Source organism: Salvelinus fontinalis, chromosome 11 (assembly GCF_029448725.1).
Source record: "Salvelinus fontinalis isolate EN_2023a chromosome 11, ASM2944872v1, whole genome shotgun sequence".
Lineage (NCBI taxonomy): Eukaryota > Metazoa > Chordata > Actinopteri > Salmoniformes > Salmonidae > Salvelinus > Salvelinus fontinalis.
In genome coordinates, this window is record NC_074675.1 from 9,877,970 (window position 1) to 9,897,032 (window position 19,063).

Consider the following 19,063-nt stretch of genomic DNA (forward strand, 5'->3'; position numbering starts at 1 on the left):
CAAGACACCTGACTAAACCTCCCAATGACTAGTCCAAGACACCTGACTAACCTCCTAATGACTAGTCCAAGACACCTGACTAACCTCCTAATGACTAGTCCAAGACACCTGACTTACCTACTAATGACTAGTCCAAGACACCTGACTAGCCTTCCCAATGACTAGTCCAAGACACCTGACTAACCTCCTAATGACTAGTCCAAGACACCTGACTAACCTCCTAATGACTAGTCCAAGACACCTGACTTACCTCCTAATGACTAGTCCAAGACACCTGACTAACCTCCTAATGACTAGTCTGAGACACCTGACTAACCTCCTAATGACTAGTCCAAGACACCTGACTTAACCTACTCCAGAAATGACTAGCCCGTTGACTGCTCTATGACTGCACCGTCGTACCATCTGGACCACCTCTGGGCAGCGGGCGCTGGGTGACATACGCTAGGGGGGATAAGGAGTGCTCATAAAGACAGATTACCAAGACATGCTTATGCATATGCACACACACATTCTCTGTCACAATCTGCGTGCTTTACTAATCAGCTCACAGAGACAGCCTGTGGTGTGCCTTTGATCTGCTCTAACACACCCTCCTCCTCTCCCTCGCTCCATCTCACTTTCACTTTTTCTCCCTCTCATTTTCTCTCTCTCTTGCCTCCTCACTCGCTCTCTCTATCTCCGTCTTCCGAAACAAGATATTTCCAGTTTCCATAATTAAGTTAAAAGTTAGATAACTCACTCATTGATCCTGTGCCGTGAAATATGAACCGGGCCTCTGTCGAGATATCTGACTGAGCCCTGAGGATCAGAGTGTGTGTGTGTGTGTGTGTGTGTGTGTGTGTGTGTGTGTGTGTGTGTGTGTGTGTGTGTGTGTGTGTGTGTGTGTGTGTGTGTGTGTGTGTGTGTGTGTGTGTGTGTGTGTGTGTGTGTGTGTGTGTGTGTGTGTGTGTGTGTGTGTGTGTGTGTGTGTGTGTGTGTGTGTGTGTGTGTGTGTGTGTGTGCGTGTGTTTGTGATAGTGAGTGTGTCTGTGTGTGTGCGTGTGTTCTTGCATGTGCGCACGCAAGACTGGAGATCACAAACCCTCACCAGCACACACCCCTCGTCTCAGACCGGCAATAAAACGTGGATTAGGAGGTAAGATGGGGATTTCATTGGCGTTTTCTTTTCTCTGCTATTATATTTCACTGTGGAACAAATGCAATCTTTTGCCGGGTTATTCATGCAAACTGTGACAGCCTTGCCCCTGGTCTCCCATGCAGCAGTAAATGTGCTGAGTTAAGAGTGCTTCATTAAACCCTGTTCTACACACACACACACACACACACACACACACACACACACACACACACACACACACACACACACACACACACACACACACACACACACACACACACACACACACACACACACACACACACACACACACACACACAGCCCATGTCGCTCCAGTAAGTAGTCAGCACTTTCCCGACCAAACTGTTGTGTAAGTCTCTCAACAAAGCCAGCTCTGAAGTTATAACACACACAGGACTGAGAGGGAAACGTAGCATGATACTGAAACCCTGCAGAATAATGATGAGGTAGAGTCTGACAGTTTGTCCTCAACGTGGACAGGCCTGAGAGGGAATGCTAAACAACACTACAGGGAGAGAGAGAGAGAGGGAGGAGAGGAGAACAAAGAGCATAGAGAGTGTAAGAGATGAAGAAAGAGACAGGGTGGAGAGGAAGGAGGGAATTAGATGGAGGGAAAGTTAGAGAATGGGGCGAGGAGGGACGAGCACATGGAGAAAGATCAACAGACAGGAACTGACGGCCGCACGGACAGACAGACGGACGGACAGATCTCAAACAGCCTTAAACTAATAACACACAAGCAATTATACGTTTTCACGTCTTTATTGAACACACTGTGTAAACATTCAAATGTTCTTGGGCACAGGGACTATGGTGGTCTGCTTGAAACATGTGTGTATTACAGAGTCAGTCAGGGACATGTTGAAAATGTCATTGAAGACACCTGCCAGTTGGTCAGCACATGCCCCGCGCACACATCCTGGTAATCCGTCTGGCCCCCGCAGCCTTGTGTATGTTGACCTGTTTAAAGCGCTTACTCACATTGGCTACGGAGAGCGTGATCACACAGTCGCCCGGAAAAGCTGATGCTCTCATGCATGCCTCAGTGTTGCTTGCCTCAAAGCGAGCATAGAAGTGATGTAGCTCCCATTTAGGCTCGTGTCACTGGGCAGCTCGCAGCTGTGCTTCCCTATGCTTCCAAATTTCTTCTGTTGAATTCTGGACTGTTCCTCTTCACAAAACTGTTTCAGTTCAGCAATATTCTTGGGATGTCTGGTGTGAACTGCTCTCTTGAGGTCATGCCACAGCATCTCAATCAGGTTGAGGTCAAGACTCTGACTGGGCCACTCCAGAAGGCGTATTTTCTTCTGTTGAAGCCATTCTGTTGTTGATTGACTTCTGTGTTTTGGGTCGTTTCCTGTTGCATCACCCAACTTCTGTTGAGCTTCAATTGGCAGACAGATAGCCTAACATTCTCCTGCAAAATGTCTTGATAAACTTGGGAATTCATTTTTCCATCAACGATAGCAAGCTGTCCAGGCCCTGAGGCAGCAAAGCAGCCCCAAACCATGATGTTCCCTCCACGCTCCATGCTTCTTGTGAATAGCAAAGAAGCATGTGAGTGTTTTTATAGGGCAAGGAAGTGCTAACCAACATCTCCAATCTGGTCTCATTGATTGGACTCCAGGTTAGCTCCTGACTCCAATTAGCACTTGGAGAAGTCGTTAGACTAGGGGTACACATACTTTTTCCAACCTACACTGTGAATGTTTAAATAATCTGGGGCTGTTTTTCATGGTTCGGGCCCCTTCCAGTGAAAGGAAATCTTACTGCTACAGTAAACAATGACATTCTGAGCGTTTCTGTGCTTCCAACATTGTGGCAACAGTTTGGGGGAAGGCCCTTTTCTGTTTCAGCATGACAATGCCCTCGTGCACAAAGCGAGGTACATAAAGAAATGGTTTATCGAGATAGGTGTGGAAGAACTTGTCTGGCCTGCACAGAGCCCAGCCCTCAACCCCATAAAACACCTTTGGGATGAATTGGAATGCCGACTGTGAGCCAGCCCTAATCGCACAACATCAGTGCCCAACCTCACTAATGCTCTTGTGGCTGAATGGAAGCAAGTCCCCACAGTAATGTTCCAACATCTAGTGGAAAGCCTTCCCAGAAGAGTGGAGGCTGTTATAGCAGCAAAGGGTGGACCAACTCCATATTAATGCCAATGATTTTGGAATGAGATGTTTGACGAGCAGTGTATGTAAACTTCCGACTTCAACTGTATAAACAGCCTATACAGTTGAAGTCAGAAGTTTACATACACTTAGGTTGGAGTCATTAAAACTCATTTTTCAACCACTTCACAAATTTCTTGTTAACAAACTAAAGTTTTGGCAAGTCGGTTAGAACATCTACTTTGTGCATGACACAAGTCATTTTTCCAACAATTGTTTACAGACAGATTATTTCACTTATAATTCACTGTATCACAATTCCAGTGGGTCAGAAGTTTACATACACTAAGTTTTTATTTTTATTTCTAAAATTTTTATCCCATTTTCTCCCCAATTTTCGTGGTATCCAATCGCTAGTAATTACTGTCTTGTCTCATCGCTACAACTCCCGTACAGGCTCGGGAGAGACGAAGGTCGAAAGCCATGCGTCCTCCGAAGCACAACCCAACCAAGCCGCACTGCTTCTTAACCTGTCTGACTCTGGCGTTCCGCCAGCGGAACTCCTCCCACATTCCACTGAAAAGGCAGAGCGCGAAATTTCAAAATATATTTTTTAGAAATATTTAACTTTCACACATTAACAAGTCCAGTACAGCAAATGAAAGGTACACATCTTGTGAATCCAGCCAACATGTCCGATTTTTAAAATGTTTTACAGCGACAACAGCACATATATTTATGTTAGCTCACCACCAAATACAAAAAAGGACAGACATTTTTCACAGCACAGGTAGCATGCACAAAGCCAACCTAACTAACCAACAACCAACCAAACTAACCAACAAACAACTTCATCAGATGACAGTCTTATAACATGTTATTCAATAAATCTATGTTTTGTTTTCGACAAATGTGCATATTTCAGGTATAAATCATAGTTTACATTGCAGCTACAATCAGAAATTGCACCGAAAGCAGCCATAATAATTACAGACACCAACGTCAAATACCTAAATACTCATCATAAAACATTTCTGAAAAATACATGGTGTACAGCAAATGAAAGACAGGCATCTTGTGATTCCAGCCAATATTTCCGATTTCTTAAGTGTTTTACAGCGAAAACACAATATAGCGTTATATTAGCTTACCACAATAGCCAGAAACACAAGCCATTCCCCAGTAGTAAAAGTTAGCGATCGTGACAAACCAGCAAAAGATATATAATTTTTGACTAACCTTGATAAGCTTCATCAGATGACAGTCCTATAACATCAGGTTATACATACACTTATGTTTTGTTCGAAAATGTGCATATTTAGAGCTGAAATCAGTGGTTATACATTGTGCTAACTTAGCATATTTTTCCCACAACGTCCGGATATGTTTTTGACACATATTCTGACCAAATGACTATTCATAAACATAACTAAAAAATACATGTTGTATAGGAAATGATATATACACTAGTTCTTAATGCAATCGCCGTGTTAGGATTCTAAAAATAACTTCATTACGACATCCAGCTTAGGTATAGCGAGAGAGTACCCAAAAGCTGGGCGCCAACGACTAGTTCACATGTACGAGAGATATATGAAATAGCATCATAAAATGGGTCCTACTTTTGCTGATCTTTCATCAGAATGTTGTACAAGGGGTCCTTTGTCGGGAACAATCGTTGTTTGGATTTAGAACGGCCTTTTTCCCTCTCGATTTAGCAAGCACTCTTGCCAAGTGGCGCGAATCTCTCCATGTCAACAAACGGAAGAGAACGGAACACGGCAAAACTCCAGAAAAAATGTCAATAATCTGATTAAACTATATTGAAAAAACATACTTTACGATGATATTGTCACATGTATCAAATAAAATCAAAGCCGGAGATATTAGTCGTCCATAACGGCAGCTTATGAGAAGGCAAATCCAGGTCCCTCCTCGCGCTCTCCAGAAAACAGGAAACTGGTGACACGTCATGCCAAGAGCTATAATTCGAGTCCAGATCAAGTTACACACTCAATTTCTTCTCTCACTGCGTGTCGACATCTAGTGGAAGACGTATGAAGTGCATCTAAACTAATAAATAACAAGGACTTTAATAGGCAGCCCCTAGAAGAGTGCATCGATTTCAGATTTTCCACTTCCTGTCAGGAAGTTTGCTGCAAAAGGAGTTCTGTTTTACTCACAGATATAATTCAAATGGTTTTAGAAACTAGAGAGTGTTTTCTATCCAATAGTAATAATAATATGCATATTGTACGAGCAAGAATTGAGTACGAGGCCGTTTAAATTGGGCACGATTTTCCCCCAAAGTGAAAACAGCGCCCTCTGTCCTCAACAGGTTTTAACACAGCGCGCCTCCAACCCGGAAGCCAGCCGCACCAATGTGTCGGAGGAAACACCGTGTACCTGGCCCCCTTGGTTAGCGCGCACTGAGCCCGGCCCGCCACAGGAGACGCTGGAGCGCGATGAGACAAGGATATCCCTACCGGCCAAACCCTCCCTAACCCGGACGACGCTATGCCAATTGTGCGTCGCCCCACGGACCTCCCGGTCGCGGCCGGCTGCGACAGACCAGAAACTCTGGTGGCGCAGCTAGCACTGCGATGCAGTGCCCTGGACCACTGTGCCACCCGGGAGGCCCTACATACACTAAGTTGAATGTGCCTTTAAACAGCTTGGAAAATTCCAGAAAATTATGTAATGGCTTTAGAAGTGTCTGATAGGCTAATTGACATCATTTGAATCAATTGGAGGTGTACCTGTGGATGTATTTCAAGGCCTACATTCAAACTCAGTGCCTCTTCGCTTGACATCATGGGAAAATCAAATGAAATCAGCCAAGACCTCAGAAAAAAAATTGTAGACCTCTACAAGTCTGGTTCATCCTTGGGAGCAATTTCCAAACGCCTGAAGGTACCACCTTCATCTGTACAAACAATAGTACGAAAGTATAAATACCATGGGACCACGCAGCCGTCATCCCGCTCAGGAAGGAGACGCGTTCGGTCTCCTAGAGAAGAAAGTACTTTGGTGCGAAAAGTGTAAATCAATCCCGGAATAACAGCAAAGGACCCTGTGAAGATGCTGGAGGAAACAGGTACAAAAGTATCTTTATCCACAGTAAAACGAGTCCTATATCGACAGAACCTGAAAGGCCGCACAACAAGGAAGAAGACACTGCTCCAAAACCGCCAGATAAAAGCCAGACTACGGTTTGTAACTGCACATGAGGACAAAGATCCTACTTCTTGGAGAAATGTCCTCTGGTTTGATGAAACAAAAATAGAACTGTTTGGCCATAATGACCATTGTTATGTTTGGAGGAAAAAGGGTTATGCTTGCAAGCCGAAGAACACCATCCCAACCGTGAAGCACGGGGGTGGCAGCATCATGTTGGGGGGTGCTTTGCTGCAGGAGAAACTGGTGCACTTCACAAAATAGATGGCATCATGAGGGAGGAAAATGATGTGGATATATTGAAGCAACAGCTCAAGACATCAGTCAGGAAGTTAAAGCTTGGTCACAAATGGGTCTTCCAAATGGACAATGACCCCAAGCAAACTTCCAAAGTTGTGGCAAAATGGCTTAAGGACAACAAAGTCAAGGTACTGGAGTGGTCATCACAAAGCCCTGACCTCCATCCCATAGAAAATTTGTGGGCAGAACTGAAAAAGCCTGTGCGAGCAAGGAGGCCAACACACTTGACTCGGTTACACCAGCTCTGTCAGGAGGAATGGGACAAAATGCACCCAACTTATTGTGGGATGCTTGTGGAAGGCTACCGAAACGTTTGACCCAAGTTAATCAATTTAAAGGCAATGCAACCAAATACTAATTGAGTGTATGTAAACGTCTGACCCACTGGGAATGTGATGAAAGAAATAAAAGCTGAAATAAATCATTCTCTCTACTATTATTCTGACATTTCAATTTTTTTAAATAAAGTGGTGATCTTAACTGACCTAAGAAAGGGAATTTTACTCTGATTAAATGTCAGGAATTGTGAAAAACTGAGTTTAAATGTATCTGGCTAAGGTGTATGTAAACTTCCGACTTCAACCGTATATCATTAGGAAGTATGTAGTTTTATATATAGGGCTATTGTATATGTGTACAATTGCAGCGTCACCATCTTTATAATAAAATAAATACAAATACACACATGACTTTAAGCTACATATTAATTTGACAGAGGTAATGAACTGCCCATTGATATAACAGGACCATGTTGGCTGAGCTTGTCAATGTTACACAGCTAAGCTAACGGTTATATAGATCAGGATTGGAAACAGGCTCTATAGACCTCTATATATGAGGGACTGTGTCCAACACACAACCACCTGTTGTTATGTTGGACACCTACTGACCAATGAAAGTGATATGTCTTGCTAAAATAAAGGTTTAAGGAAATACAGGCAGGCACCACATTACTGCAGGACAAAACAGCTCACTCAATCAAGCATGATGGTCTTGTAAGTATAAAAGCAAAGCTTGTTTTCATATCATTTTTTAAAAAGCTTGAAAAGGGAATGGAATGGGATTAGTGTGATGTGTGAAGAATCCAATCATTTAACTTGAATGTGGTACAAATCACATTATTGTGGAAGCACCTCCTCTAAGAGTCTGAATTAGGCTGTTTGAAAAGGTTTGAATCCTAAGCACATTGTTGGAAGTACAATAGACCAACAGTCGAGGCCAAACGTTTTGAGAATGACACAAAAATAAATGTTCACAAAGTTTGCTGCCTCAGTGTCTTTAGATATTTTTGTCAGATGTTACTATGGAATACTGAAATATAATTACAAGCATAAGTGTCAAAGGCTTTTATTGACAATTACATGAAGTTGATGCAAGAGTCAATATTTGCAGTGTTGACCCTTCTTTTTCAAGACCTCCGCAATCTGCCCTGGCATGCTGTCAATTAACTTCTGGGCCACATCCTGACTGATGGCAGCCCAGTCTTGCTTAATCAATGCTTGGAGTTTGTCAGAATTTGTGGGTTTTTGTTTGTTCACCCGCCTTTTGAGAATTGACCACAAGTTCTCAATGGGATTCAAGTCTGGGGAGTTTCCTGGCCATCAACCCAAAATATCGATGTTTTGTTCCCCAAGCCACTTAGTTATCACTTTTGCCATATGGAAAGGTGCTCCATCATGCTGGTAAAGGTATTGTTTGTCACCAAACTGTTCTTGGATGGTTGGGAGAAGTTGCTCTCGGAGGATGTGTTGGTACCATTCTTTATTCATGGCTGTGTTCTTAGGCAAAATTGTGAGTGAGCCCATTCCCTTGGCTGAGGAGCAACCCGACACATGAATGGTCTCAGGATGCTTTACTGTTGGCATGACACAGGACTGATGGTAGCGCTCACCTTGTCTTCTCTGGACAAGCTTTGATTCCGGATGCCCTAAACAATCGGAAAGGGGATTCATCAGAGAAAATTACTTTACCCCAGTCCTCAGCAGTCCAATCCCTGTACCTTTTGCAGAACATCAGTCTGTCCCTGATGTTTTTTTGTGGAGAGAAGTGTCTTTGCTGCCCTTTTTGACACCAGGCCATCCTCCAAAAGTCTTCGCCTCACTGTGCGTGCAGATGCACTCACACCTGCCTGCTGCCATTCTTGAGCAAGCTCTGTACTGGTGGTGCCCCGATCCCGCAGCTGAATCAACTTTAGGAGACGGTCCTGGCGCTTGCTGGACTTTGTTGGGCGACCTGAAACCTTCTTCACAACAATTGAACCTCTCTCTTGAAGTTCCTGATTGGTTGATTTAAGTGCAATCTTACTGGCAGTAGTATCCTTGCCTGTGAAGCACATTTTGTGCAAAGCAATGATGACGGCACATGTTTCCTTGCAGGTAACCATTGTTGACAGAGGAAGAACAATGATTCCAAGCACCACCCTCCTTTTGAAGCTTTTTTGGGGGGGATTCAGTTAATTTGCATGGCAACGAGGGACTTTGCAATTAATTGCAATTCATCTGATCACTCTTCATAACATTCTGGAGTATATGCAAATTGTCATCATACAAACTGAGGCAGCAGACTTCGTGAAAATTAATATTTGTGTCATTCTCAAAACTTTTGGCCACGACTGTACTGTAGTAGGTCAAAATGGTGTACTGGAAAATCTTGGTATATAGCATGGGTGGAGTAGGCATTGTGGTGCTCATGTGAATGTCCTTTCTTTCTTCAGACCCATGTCTACGTGTCACTGTAAACATCACTAAATACATAATGTTCCAATCGCTGAAGTTCAAGATGACTTTATTTGCCTTTGACAGCAATCTGCTTTCCATCCATCTCCTGTGTGTGTGTGTGTGTGTGTGTGTGTGTGTGTGTGTGTGTGTGTGTGTGTGTGTGTGTGTGTGTGTGTGTGTGTGTGTGTGTGTGTGTGTGTGTGTGTGTGTGTGTGTGTGTGTGTGTGTGTGTGTGTGTGTGTGTGTGTGTGTGTGTGTGTGTGTGTGTGTCTTCCTGTGCATTGGCAATGTACTGTAAACTCACTCAGGACTCTTGACAATGATGATGCATGGCACTGAGGGCCTGCAGTCGTATCCAGGCTAAAGTGGTATCCTGCTGCATCATAGTACTTTAGCCAGGGAGAGCAATGTTAAGAGCTCGGAGGACACACACACACACCAGATAGTCAGGGGAGAGAGGAGCAAAGCTAAAAGGGTTGAAGGGCACTGCTAAAAAAAACTGGTCACAGAGAGAGAGAGAGACTGAGAGAGAAAGAGAGAGAGCTAAAGAAATAGATAGAGAGAGAGAGAGACAGAGAGAGAGACAGTGAGAGAGAAAGAGAGAGAGCTAAAGAAATAGAGAGAGAGAGACAGTGAGAGAGAAAGAGAGAGCAAAAGTAAGAGAGAGAGAGACAGAGAGAGAAAGAGAGAGCTAAAGAAAGAGAGAGAGAAAGAGAGGGCTAAAGAAAGAGAGAGAGAGAGAGAGAAAGAGAGAGCTAAAGAAAGAGAGAGAGACAGAGAGGGCTAAAGAAAGAGAGAGAGACAGAGAGAAAGAGAGAGCTAAAGAAAGAGAGAGAGACAGAGAGAGAAAGAGAGAGCTAAAGAAAGAGAGAGAGAAAGAGAGGGCTAAAGAAAGAGAGAGAGACAGAGAGAAAGAGAGAGCTAAAGAAAGAGAGAGAGACAGAGAGAGAGAGATTTACAACACCATTGTAAATACAACCCATATTTATGCTTATTTATTTTAACTTGTGTGCTTTAACCATTTGTACATTGTTACAACACTGTATATATATATAATATGACATTTGTAATGTCTTTATTGTTTTGAAACTTCTGTATGTGTAATGTTTACTGTTAATTTTTATTGTTTGTTTCACTTTTGTGTATTGTCTACCTCACTTGCTTTGGCAATGTTAACACATGTTTCCCATGCCAATAACGCCCCTTGAATTGAATTGAATTGAGAGAGAGAGAGAGACAGTGAGAGAGAAAGAGAGAGAGCTAAAGAAATGGAGAGAGAGAGAGAGAGAGACAGTGAGAGAGAAAGAGAGAGCTAAAGAAAGAGAGAGAGAGACAGAGAGAGAGAAAGAGAGAGCTAAAGAGAGAGAGAGAGAGAGAGAGAAAGAGAAAGAGAGAGAGAGCTAAAGAAAGAGAGAGAGAGAAAGAGAGAGCTAAATAAATAGAGAGAGAGAGACAGTGAGAGAGAAAGAGAGATCTAAAGAAAGAGACAGAGAGAGAAAGAGAGAGAGAGAGACAGTGAGAGAGAAAGAGAGAGAGATAAAGAAATAGAGAGAGAGAGACAGTGAGAGAGAGAGAGAGAGACAGAGAGAAAGAGAGAGAGAGCTAAAGAAAGAGAGAGAGAGAAAGAGAGAGCTAAATAAATAGAGAGAGAGAGACAGTGAGAGAGAAAGAGAGATCTAAAGAAAGAGACAGAGAGAGAAAGAGAGAGAAAGAGACAGTGAGAGAGAAAGAGAGAGAGATAAAGAAATAGAGAGAGAGAGACAGTTAGAGAGAAAGAGAGAGCTAAAGAGAGAGAGACTGAGAGAGAAAGAGAGAGCTAAAGAAAGAGAGAGAGAGACAGAGAGAAAGAGAGAGACAGTGAGAGAGCTAAAGAAATAGAGAGAGAGAGAGAGAGAGAGAGAGAGAGAGAGAGAGAGAGACAGTGAGAGAGAAAGAGAGAGCTAAAGAATGAGAGAGAGAGACAGAGAGAGCTAAAGAAAGAGAGAGAGAGAGAGAGAGAGAGATAGAGATAAAGAAATAGAGAGAGAGAGACAGTGAGAGAGAGAGAGAGAGCTAAAGAAATATAGAGAGAGAGAAACAGTGAGAGAGAGAGAGCTAAAGAAAGAGAGAGAGTGTGTGTCTGAAGGAGAGAGCAATTAAAGGACGAGCAACGCAACCAAAGTACACAGCGGCAACTTAACAGAGACAACACTTTTCACCCACCCAGATCTTGTCAAAAAAGTTTCAAATAAGTCGACTGGCGCGTTGGAGAAAAATCCCCAGCGCGCCACTGGTAGAACCAGTCGAGTGTATTTCCAGCTGACATAAGCAATCCACGCTGATGTGTAATTAATTTTTGTTGATGAACAAATTAAAGCAAGAGAGGGGCCCTACGCTGAGCCGGGGTAACCTTGGAGACGCAGTTGAGAGGACAGGCAAGGCAGGAGGACAGGTGTTTTGGTTGGCCAGGGAGTGGGAGTGTGTGTGTGTTTGTGCGCATGTGTGTTTGTGCGCATGTGTGTGTGCGTGTGTTTGTACACTTGTCTGCGTGCGTGTGTGTGTGCATGCTTTCCTAGACGTTAGCCATATAAATGCACAACGTGTACCCGTGTACTTGTGTCAAGTGTCCTGAGTGGAAGTGCTATTCTCAGTTGTGTTCTATTCAAGATGACGGTCCACTGTATTGACCGTGTGGCAGTCGTCTCCATCTTGTACACCAGCCTGCTTCACTGATTCACTTCTGCCATTTCTGTCAAACACATCGATTATTTTCTCTGACATTCTCTCTCTCTCTCTCTCTCTCTCTCTCTCTCTCTCTCTCTCTGTCTCTCTCTCTGTCTCCGTTGCTCTCATTCTCCCACCCAAGTCATGCACCGTTCTCTCTGCTACCGCACGGCAAGTGGTGGAGAGAGTGAGAGTGAGAGAAACACACACAGTGGCACATAGGGACTAACAAGGTGAAAGAGGAATTACACCTACCTCAGGTCCACAGCATTACCTGGCTTAAGCCAAGCATTAAATATCCAACAGCCTGGCTGCTTTCTCATCACAGATGACATTTGTTGTTTTGTGTAAGGACTCATGCGCTTTCTATTTCTCGGAATAACCGCCGCTGACAGAGAGAGACAGAGACAGAGAGACAGAGAGACAGAGAGACAGAGACAGAGAGACAGAGAGACAGAGAGACAGAGAGAGAGAGAGAGAGAGAGAGAGAGAGAGAGAGAGAGAGAGAGAGAGAGAGAGAGAGAGAGAGAGAGAGAGAGAGAGAGAGAGAGAGAGAGAGAGAGAGAGAGAGAGAGAGAGAGAGAGAGAGAGAGAGAGAGACAGAGAGAGAGAGAGAGAGAGAGGCTGCACGTTTGACCCCAATAGACACAGATTGGTTTGGCCCAATCAAATTAAAGTGCCTCCTGTTTGAACTCCGACCCCTTGGGTAAACACTTCGTGGTATTGGGGGAACCGTGGTTACTTGGCTCTTCGGCCCTCCAGCTGGCTTGGGAGGCAAATAAAACCAAGAGACTTCTTTTACCAAGGGTCCTATGAACCCTGCACTCTGTCACTGTGGATGTCAACAACTAAAATGTACTGTGTGATGAAAGCATGCACTGTCAAAGGGTGCATTTCAAATCAAATACAATATATTTAGAAAGCCCTTTCTTCATCAGCTGATATCTCAAAGTGCTGTACAGAAACACAGCCTAAAACCCCAAACAGCAAGCCATGCAGATGAAGAAGCACCTCTGTGAACTCTGTTAACAGTGTAATGGTGTGTGTCCGGGCAGGCATGTCCTCATGAGCACTCTGACCTTGCACTCATTCACCCTGCTAAAGTCCACTAGACTTCAGCCTTCCTTACTCCTTAATAGAGTCAAAGAAAGTGTGTCTGCGTGCACGTGTGGTTGTGAGCGCACTCATGCATACTAGTATGTACTTGTGTCCAGTCGTACACATCAGGAGGTGCCCTGTTCTGCAAAACAAACAACAGTGTGTGATATGGAGTGTTTGTTCACTCTCCTCCAAAAGACTGATCTCCAATGAAGGGTTCTCTCTGAACAGCCCAAACACAATCCCATGAAGGGTTCTCTCTGAGTGAAGGGTTCCCCCTGAACAGACCCAAAACATTCCAGTGAAAAGTCCCTCTGAACAGCCCCAAAACATTCCAGTGAAAAGTTCCCTCTGAACAGACCTAACACACTCCAGTGAAGCGTTCCCCCTGAACAGCCCTAACACACTCCAGTGAAGCGTTCCCCCTGAACAGCCCAAACATACTCAAGTGAAGGGTTCCACCTCAACAGCCCTAACACACTCCAGTGAAAGGTTCCCTCTGAACAGCCCTAACACACTCCAGTGAAGGGTTCCCACTGAACAGCCCTAACACACTCCAGTGAAAGGTTCCCTCTGAACAGCCCTAACACACTCCAGTGAAGGGTTCCCTCTGAACAGCCCTAACACACTCCAGTGAAGGGTTCCCCCTGAACAGCCCTAACACACTCCAGTGAAAGGTTCCCTCTGAACAGCCCTAACACACTCCAGTGAAGGGTTCCCTCTGAACAGCCTAAACACACTCCAGTGAAGGGTTCTCTCTGAACAGCCCTAACACACTCCAGTGAAGGGTTCTCTCTGAACAGCACTAACACACTCCAGTGAAGGGTTCTCTCTGAACAGCCCTAACACACTCCAGTGAAGGGTTCCCTCTGAACAGCCCTAACACACTCCAGTGAAGGGTTCCCTCTGAACAGCCCTACCACACTCCAGTGAAGGGCTCCCTCTGAACAGCCTAAACACACTCCAGTGAAGGGTTCCCCCTGAACAGCCCTAACACACTCCAGTGAAGGGTTCCCCCTGAACAGCCCTAACACACACCAGTGAAGGGTTCCCTCTGAACAGCCCTAACACACTCCAGTGAATGGTTCTCTCTGAACAGCCCTAACACACTGCAGTGAAGGGTTCTCTCTGAACAGAACTAACACACTCCAGTGAAGGGTTCCCTCTGAACAGCCCTAACACACTCCAGTGTATGTGTCACGCCCTGACTATAGAGAGGTTTTTTATTCTCTATTTTGGTTAGGCCAGGGTGTGACTAGGGTGGGCAGTCTATGTTCTTTTTTCTATGTTTGTTTTCTATGTGTTTGGCCTGGTGTGGTTCCCAATCAGAGGCAGCTGTCTATCGTTGTCTCTGATTGGGAGCCATACTTAGGTTGCCTGTTTTCCCATTTTGTGTTGTGGGTGATTCATTTCTGTTTAGTGTGTGTTGCACCTGACGGAGCTGTTTTCGCTTGTCACTTTGTTGTTTTTGCTTTTTAGTGTTCAGTTTCTATTAAACATGAACACTAGCCTAAACACACTCCAGTGAAGGGTTCTCTCTGAACAGCCTAAACACACTCCAGTGAAGGGTTCTCTCTGAACAGCCTAAACACACTCCAGTGAAGGGTTCTATCTGAACAGCCTAAACATACTCCAGTGAAGGGTTCTCTCTGAACAGCACTAACACACTCCAGTGAAGGGTTCTATCTGAACAGCCTAAACACACTCCAGTGAAGGGTTCTATCTGAACAGCCTAAACACACTCCAGTGAAGGGTTCTATCTGAACAGCCCTAACACACTCCAGTGAAGGGTTCTCTCTGAACAGCCTAAACACACTCCAGTGAAGGGTTCTCTCTGAACAGCCTAAACATACTCCAGTGAAGGGTTCTCTCTGAACAGCACTAACACACTCCAGTGAAGGGTTCTCTCTGAACAGCACTAACACACTCCAGTGAAGGGTTCTATCTGAACAGCCTAAACACACTCCAGTGAAGGGTTCTCTCTGAACAGCACTAACACACTCCAGTGAAGGGTTCCCTCTGAACAGACCTAACACACTCCAGTGAAGCGTTCCCCCTGAACAGCCCTAACACACTCCAGTGAAGCGTTCCCCCTGAACAGCCCAAACATACTCAAGTGAAGGGTTCCACCTCAACAGCCCTAACACACTCCAGTGAAAGGTTCCCTCTGAACAGCCCTAACACACTCCAGTGAAGGGTTCCCACTGAACAGCCCTAACACACTCCAGTGAAAGGTTCCCTCTGAACAGCCCTAACACACTCCAGTGAAGGGTTCCCTCTGAACAGCCCTAACACACTCCAGTGAAGGGTTCCCCCTGAACAGCCCTAACACACTCCAGTGAAAGGTTCACTCTGAACAGCCTAAACACACTCCAGTGAAGGGTTCTCTCTGAACAGCCCTAACACACTCCAGTGAAGGGTTTTCTCTGAACAGCCCTAACACACTCCAGTGAAAGGTTCCCTCTGAACAGCCCTAACACACTCCAGTGAAGGGTTCCCTCTGAACAGCCTAAACACACTCCAGTGAAGGGTTCTCTCTGAACAGCCCTAACACACTCCAGTGAAGGGTTCTCTCTGAACAGCACTAACACACTCCAGTGAAGGGTTCTCTCTGAACAGCCCTAACACACTCCAGTGAAGGGTTCCCTCTGAACAGCCCTAACACACTCCAGTGAAGGGTTCCCTCTGAACAGCTTACCACACTCCAGTGAAGGGCTCCCTCTGAACAGCCTAAACACACTCCAGTGAAGGGTTCCCCCTGAACAGCCCTAACACACTCCAGTGAAGGGTTCCCCCTGAACAGCCCTAACACACACCAGTGAAGGGTTCCCTCTGAACAGCCCTAACACACTCCAGTGAATGGTTCTCTCTGAACAGCCCTAACACACTGCAGTGAAGGGTTCTCTCTGAACAGAACTAACACACTCCAGTGAAGGGTTCCCTCTGAACAGCCCTAACACACTCCAGTGTATGTGTCACGCCCTGACTATAGAGAGGTTTTTTATTCTCTATTTTGGTTAGGCCAGGGTGTGACTAGGGTGGGCAGTCTATGTTCTTTTTTCTATGTTTGTTTTCTATGTGTTTGGCCTGGTGTGGTTCCCAATCAGAGGCAGCTGTCTATCGTTGTCTCTGATTGGGAGCCATACTTAGGTTGCCTGTTTTCCCATTTTGTGTTGTGGGTGATTCATTTCTGTTTAGTGTGTGTTGCACCTGACGGAGCTGTTTTCGCTTGTCACTTTGTTGTTTTTGCTTTTTAGTGTTCAGTTTCTATTAAACATGAACACTAGCCTAAACACACTCCAGTGAAGGGTTCTCTCTGAACAGCCTAAACACACTCCAGTGAAGGGTTCTCTCTGAACAGCCTAAACACACTCCAGTGAAGGGTTCTATCTGAACAGCCTAAACATACTCCAGTGAAGGGTTCTCTCTGAACAGCACTAACACACTCCAGTGAAGGGTTCTATCTGAACAGCCTAAACACACTCCAGTGAAGGGTTCTATCTGAACAGCCTAAACACACTCCAGTGAAGGGTTCTATCTGAACAGCCTAAACACACTCCAGTGAAGGGTTCTATCTGAACAGCCCTAACACACTCCAGTGAAGGGTTCTCTCTGAACAGCCTAAACACACTCCAGTGAAGGGTTCTCTCTGAACAGCCTAAACATACTCCAGTGAAGGGTTCTCTCTGAACAGCACTAACACACTCCAGTGAAGGGTTCTCTCTGAACAGCACTAACACACTCCAGTGAAGGGTTCTATCTGAACAGCCTAAACACACTCCAGTGAAGGGTTCTCTCTGAACAGCACTAACACACTCCAGTGAAGGGTTCTCTCTGAACAGCACTAACACACTCCAGTGAAGGGTTCTCTCTGAACAGCACTAACACACTCCAGTGAAGGGTTCTCTCTGAACAGCCCTAACACACTCCAGTGAAGGGTTCTCTCTGAACAGCCTTAACACACTCCAGTGAAGGGTTCTCTCTGAACAGCCCTAACACACTCCAGTGAAGGGTTCTCTCTGAACAGCCCTAACACACTCCAGTGAAGGGTTCCCTCTGAACAGCCCTAACACACTCCAGTGAAGGGTTCTCTCTGAACAGCCTAAACACACTCCAGTGAAGGGTTCTATCTGAACAGCCCTAACACACTCCAGTGAAGGGTTCTCTCTGAACAGCCTAAACACACTCCAGTGAAGGGTTCCCCCTGAACAGCCTAAACATACTCCAGTGAAGGGTTCTCTCTGAACAGCCTAAACACACTCCAGTGAAGGGTTCTCTCTGAACAGCCCTAACACACTCCAGTGAAGGGTTCTCTCTGAACAGCCTAAACATACTCCAGTGAAGGGTTCTCTCTGAACAGCCTAAACACACTCCAGTGAAGGGTTCTCTCTGAACAGCCCTAACACACTCCAGTGAAGGGTTCTCTCTGAACAGCCTTAACACACTCCAGTGAAGGGTTCTATCTGAACAGCCTAAACACACTCCAGTGAAGGGTTCTCTCTGAACAGCCTAAACACACTCCAGTGAAGGGTTCTCTCTGAACAGCCCTAACACACTCCAGTGAAGGGTTCCCTCTGAACAGCCCTAACACACTCCAGTGAAGGGTTCTCTCTGAACAGCCTAAACACACTCCAGTGAAGGGTTCTATCTGAACAGCCCAAACATACTCCAGTGAAGGGTTCTCTCTGAACAGCCCTAACACACTCCAGTGAAGGGTTCTCTCTGAACAGCCTAAACACACTCCAGTGAAGGGTTCTATCTGAACAGCCCAAACATACTCCAGTGAAGGGTTCTCTCTGAACAGCCTTAACACACTTTCAGTGAAGGGTTCTATCTGAACAGCCCAAACACACTCCAGTGAAGGGTTCTATCTGAACAGCCCAAACACACTCCAGTGAAGGGTTCTATCTGAACAGCCTTAACACACTGCAGTGAAGGGTTCTATCTGAACAGCCCAAACACACTCCAGTGAAGGGTTCTATCTGAACAGCCTAAACACACTCCAGTGAAGGGTTCTATCTGAACAGCCTTAACACACTGCAGTGAAGGGTTCTATCTGAACAGCCTTAACACACTGCAGTGAAGGGTTCTATCTGAACAGCCCAAACACACTCCAGTGAAGGGTTCTCTCTGAACAGCCTTAACACACTCCAGTGAAGGGTTCTATCTGAACAGCCCAAACACACTGCAGTGAAGGGTTCTATCTGAACAGCCCAAACACACTCCAGTGAAGGGTTCTATCTGAACAGCCTAAACACACTCCAGTGAAGGGTTCCCTCTGAACAGCACAAACACACTCCAGTGAGCCAAGCCGTGACACATAAGAGATCATGACTGCATAAAGTGGGTGTGTATAAACGGCTGTGTCGTAAGAGAATTTATGAATCACGATAGAAAGGTAATTCTACATTATGCAGCAGGCTGTGTTAAATGACAGCTGTGTCACACATGTATTAGCATGACTTTTGTCTTCTGCCCACTGTGTGTGCGTGCGTGTGTATGTGCGTGCGCGCGTGTGTCCCCGCACAAGTAGTAAAAAAAAAAGATAATTGACCAACTGGGGACATTTTATTAGTCCCCACAAGGTCAAATATTATTCTAGGGGGTTTAGGGTTAGAATTACGTTAAGGGTTAGGAGCTAGGGTTAGTTTTAAGGTTAGGAGCTAGGGTTAGGTTTAGGGTTAAAGTTAGGTTATTGGGTTAAGGTTAGGGAAAATTGGATTTTTAATGGGACTGAATTGTGTGTCCCCACAAGGTTAGCTGTACAAGACCGTGTGTGTGTGTGAGAGAGAGAGAGAGAGAGAATAGAGTAC

The 19,063-nt window shown here is 45.2% G+C and overlaps 1 pseudogene; it reads left to right on the top strand.

The window, feature by feature from the left end:
* LOC129866044 (keratin-associated protein 5-1-like) overlaps positions 1–19,063 on the top strand; it is a 98,350-nt pseudogene that overhangs the window by 42,885 nt on the left and 36,402 nt on the right.